This window comes from Kogia breviceps, chromosome 13, assembly GCF_026419965.1.
Source record: "Kogia breviceps isolate mKogBre1 chromosome 13, mKogBre1 haplotype 1, whole genome shotgun sequence".
In the NCBI taxonomy this organism is placed as follows: domain Eukaryota; kingdom Metazoa; phylum Chordata; class Mammalia; order Artiodactyla; family Physeteridae; genus Kogia; species Kogia breviceps.
The window spans coordinates 47,264,392-47,269,804 of record NC_081322.1 but is presented as its reverse complement, the minus strand read 5'-3'; positions in this window follow the sequence as shown (position 1 = coordinate 47,269,804).

Genomic DNA, 5,413 nt, shown 5'->3' with positions numbered 1-5,413 from the left:
CTGCAAACTTGGTCGCTTCCGGTTTCCGGGTTACTACGTTGTGGCAACGGCAGAATAAGAAAAGGCACGTCCTAGTGATGGCTAATGGAGGGTCCCAGGTGATTTCTACGTTCCTGGAACCTCCAAGTTCTTGGCATCCCACGAGAGTGTAAGATCCAGTGGGCAGAGGAGCAGAAGCTCTGTTAGTGCATCGGTCGAGTCCAGAAGGATCGGCCCAACTGCAGAATAGCCAGAGTGAATCCGGGGGAGAAATAAACTGGAAGTCCTGAGATCTGGGTTCTAGATTTGGATTCCAGGCTTCACTTTTGAATTTGTAAAATGAACGCGACAGGATACAGATCTAAATATTTATGTGATAGCAATTTATGAACTGATGAAGGGGGTGTAAATTTGGGTAACAGTTTTGATAAGTAATGTGAAAGTAAGTATAAATACTCCGAAAAATATTCAGAACTTTTGATTTGGGAGAGTGAAACTGAGGAAATAATAGTACTTAATGTGTATATATATATATATATATATATATATATATATATATATATATATATACATCTGTTATCTTCAAGTTCATCGCAGCAGTTACAAAGAGATATAATGGCAACAAGCTAAGAAAATGGCTAAACATGGTACTCAGGTCCTAAGGTGAGAGCCCACTTGGTATTTTGGAAGCCAGTGTGGCTGGTGCACAGTGAACTGGTGTGGGAATCCAGATCATGTAGGATCATTGGAGGGTTTAGGTGGAAGAGTGACAATTTTAGAGGGACATAGATATAAAACTAGTTTATAGCCCTTCTTTACAATTGACTTACTATATGTATTTAGACAAGACACATCCTCTCTGGGGCTCAGCTTCCCCATCTATGAAATGGGGGAGTTGGACAGAAATGATCTTTGAGATACTTTCCAGATGTAAGTATCTATGATTCCTTAAGATCATGCATATATTGAAGATAGGTGTGTGAAACCAGACTTCACAGTTAGTGGTTAATATCTCTGACCTAAGGTGTCATGGCCACAAGAGTGGTATCTGTGGGTGGAGTTGTTATTCCCCTAACAGCCTTGACACTAGTGTTCTTGAACCAAGTGACAAGATGGGGTCCTCAATTGTGAAGAACAACAAAGTAGGGACAACATGAGTTTTAAGTGGGCTACACTTCCAACAGTACCTTGCACGTAAGGATGAAGTATAAGGTAGACAGACAAGAAATAGCATCTGTACGTGTTCCTTTTCTCGCACCCTAGTAATGACCATTTTGATCATTTGTTCTCTTTGACTTTTTCTCTCCTTCTCTTCCTCCTCCTCCCTCTTCTCCTCTATCCCCATCTCTCTCTCTCTCTCTTTCTCTCTCTCTCTCACACACACACACACACACACACACACATGCGTGCGTGTACTTACCTTTGCTTTGGATTTGAGAGGAACTGAGTGGGAAAGAGAGAAAATGAAGGAGCAAAAGAGGTATGGAAGAAGATAAGGTTAGGGAAATGCAGTATGATTTTTTTTAATGTAGGAAAGGAAAATAAACTTGAGAGTTAAAATGGAAAATTAAAATTTAAGTCAAATCACCTTTTCTGGCTTCCTGAGAGAAGATATACTGCAGATTGAGTCAGGGATGCCCCTAAGGGTGTGCAGGGTCCTGGGCAAACCTTTCTGTGGGCTCCTTGTCTATATAATAAGCAAGTATATCAAAAGATGTGTTTTAAAAATTCATGGGCTCATGTAATATGTAGTGGTTAACTGATGTAGATGTAGAATAATAAAGAGAGGCACTTACACATTAGTTTACTGTTAATCACTGTGAATGACGATTCTCCGCGGTGTCCACACACCATCACTTCAGCTGTTCAGGTTGAAGAACCATCTCTTCCTGTTCTTTATTGCCAAATGCACTGTTCCCATCTAATTTCATATCTGCTACAGTGACTTTCAAAAAAAGTAGCAGTGGGCTTCCCTGGTGGCGCAGTGGTTGAGAGTCCGCCGGCCGATGCAGGGGACACGGGTTCGTGCCCCGGTCCGGGAAGATCCCACATGCCGCGGAGCGGCTGGGCCCGTGAGCCATGGCCGCTGAGCCTGCGCGTCCGGAGCCTGTGCTCCGCAATGGGAGAGGCCACAAGCAGTGAGAGGCCTGTGTACCGGAAAAAAAAAAAAAAAAGTAGCAGTGCTGTTACTACTCTCAGTGCCATGGTTCCTTGTAATTTCTATTGAGAAAATATAGTTCTTGCCTCTGCAGTATCCTAATACCGTTTATGTAATGCTGGTGACATCATTAACTCCATTATCATCATGCTGCTCTTTAACACTGGCTTCCAATGATTTTTCTCGAAGAATGTACTCTCTAGATGAAGTCCGCAAATACATTTCTTACCCAAGGTATGCAGGAAAATGTGAATGATCATTTGTTTCCTAGTCACCTTAAATTTACTGTCTTCCAAAAATGTATTTTCTTGATTTCTTTGGGCCATAATCACTGCATCCTTGGACTGGGATCTCTTTTGGTGTTGGCTGCATGCTACCTTCCACACATCACCACCAGCTGGGAGGACAAGCCAGGGAACTGCAGCGGAGCCAGAAGAGCGGTCCTCTTTGCGTGCGAGGAATGCACTTGACCCACCCAGCCAGGCACAGCTGTAACCACAAGATCAGCAGCCAGAGAGGACAGCGATCGGAAGGGCGCCTCGTAAGGAGGACTTGCCGCCCCGCCCACAGCACACTGCCTGGTCAGAGGCTGGCATCCCGCGGGCAGCCCACCCTGGGTGTCAGCGGTGCTGCGCAGTAAATAAAGGACCTGCTGCCACCCCGCCGGCTCGGATGCTGCAGCCGGAAGCTGGCACCTCTGGTCGGAATACCACGGGACCTCTAAACTCGGGGCAGGAGGTCCGGGAGCGCATGGGAAGAAAGAAACCGGCCCAAGCGGTGGGGCCCCAGAAGATTTCCAAGAATGAGCTCAAAATGCAGAGCCCTCTGACCACAGGCAGTACGGAACTGCATACTTACTACATTTTATAATATTATTCTAGCTCTGCCACTAATAACTTGGATGGTTTTTGCTTTTGGCTTTATCTTCCCCGCAAAATATAGACCTTTCTCACAGTAGTCAAGATCCATTAAATCATTAATGGGGTGAAGATGCGTAATTTGTAGGCAGCTTTCTCAAATTCAAGTTATCTCAAAGTGAAAGAATGGCAAGCATGAACTTATCAATAATAAGCCAAGTATTCTTGATTTATGAAATTTATATAATTAAAGCACCACATGGATCTGGATTAGTTTTTTTACCTTTGTCCTTTGTTTTCCTACATTTCAAATGCTGAATTATGTCCACAATATGTAATAGCTTATAACATATGGTTCTGTTGATGTCATTAAAGGGCAACTACAGAAGAAAAATGTATTTAAAAAATTTTTATTTGTTTAGACTGAAACATCTATAGAAACAAATGTATATTCAGTTGTTCTTTCTGCACTTTAGAATACCTTAAAACATTAGAACATTGTATTGTATATATTTATAAAGTATTATATTATAGATATATTTATTTGTTTTCCAGGAACAACAGTTTTGCCTAGGGCAGAGCATCAATGCATGTAGAATTGTAGAATGTTTATGCGACCTTACCTTGAAGAGATCTTAATCCAGAGCATGTCACTCATGACAGGCTTGTGGGTTCATAAACTCCTGAAATGTGGTGGTATGTGTATTTCTTTCCTAACTCTGCTTAGCCAATTACCACAAACTTAGTGGCTTAAAACAATGCAAATTTATTATCTATAGTTCTGTAACTGTAAGAACGGTATATATTTCTAACTGTCTGAAACAAGTCAGGCACAGGTCTCAGTGGGCTAAAATCAAGGTGTCAGCAGGACTGTGTTCCTTCTGGAGGCCCTAGGGGAGAATCCATTTCCCTGCCTTTCCAGCTTCTAGAGGCTGCCTGCCTTCCTGGGCTTATGACCCTCAGCATCTTTAAAGCCAACGATAGCTAATTTCTCAGGCATCACTCTGATACTCCATGACACTCCTCTTCCGTTGCCACTTTGCCTTTTCTCTGACTTCGATTCCTCCTCTTGTAAGGACACTTGTGATTACAGTGAGTCTACCTGGGTAATCCAGTATCCTCATCTCAAGATCCTTAACTTGATCACATCTGCAATGTCTCTTTTGCCATGCAAAGTATAAAGTAACACTCACATTTCCCAGAATGGCTCTTCAAAGGGGTCTGTGACTCAAAATAGTTTAAACACTTATTCGCACAATTTGATCACCCTCCCCCATCTCTTGGAAGGGAAATTAGTCCTAGAGAGATTGATGGTACAAGACCATATGAATGGTGAGAGAGTGTGTTTCCCTGCACCTCGCTTTGACCCTTCATAACTATGGCGTATTGAAAACAAATTGACAGATTATAGCAGTGACTGCCACTTCCTGCATAAGAAAGAGAATACCGGAGATTCCTGGGCAAGCTTGCAGTTAGTCTATAGCTAATAAAATCAGTGCTGCTGGCTTTTGGGTAGCGCAGGTCCAAAGTGAGAGTGGACAAGTCAGTTTGCTAAGAAGAACAGTGCCCTGAAAGTGAGCCGTTATATATGCTGGTACAGTGGAAGTGGAAACAGAGGGACTTAGGTGTGATGTGGCATCTTATTGTTGGAACTCAGGATGTTTTAGTTATTCATGGACAGGAGTAGGAGGAGAATCCTCCCAACGCCTGTAAGGCCCTGGAAGGTCTGTGATATGCCTCCTGTTGCTGTATTCAGTGCTATGGAGTGCAGTGCGAGAAGTCAGACTACCAGGGCTAGATTCTGGCTCCATCACTTATAGGTGTGGGAACACTGGCAAAGTGCTTGACTTCTCTGTATCTCAGTTTACCTCATCGATAAAATGGGGGAGCCCATTTTATTAGAGTCAGATAGGCCTGGATTCCAATTATGAACCATGATTCACCAGTTATCTGATAAAATAATTATATCAATGAGAAAGCATGTTATTCGTATAGGACTTTATACAAAACTCCTTCACATGCTCTATGTCATTTAATAGCATTTCAGCAAGTCATTTTCTAATATGTGACTCCGTTTACCATTTTGCTGTAAAGAGTGAATGGAATAATTCGTTTAAAGTAGCTGTGTAATATGGAAACACTACAATTATTTTGACTACAACTGTGTCACCGCTACACTTGCGTGCAGTCATCTGTCTAGACCACTGGGGGGCAGCAGAGGAAACAAAACGAAATCCATTTCTTTCTGAAGTTCTGCTATACTGAGATTAGAGTTTCATTGTACTTGGTTAGTAGAGAGGAATAATTCGGGTCAGGAATAACGTAATTTGTCTCTCCGGAAGTACCATCTTTGCTCCTTGGTCCAGAGGTCACATTTATAGACGCGTGCCCCACAGCTCAGGGAGCCAATTGTGCAGCT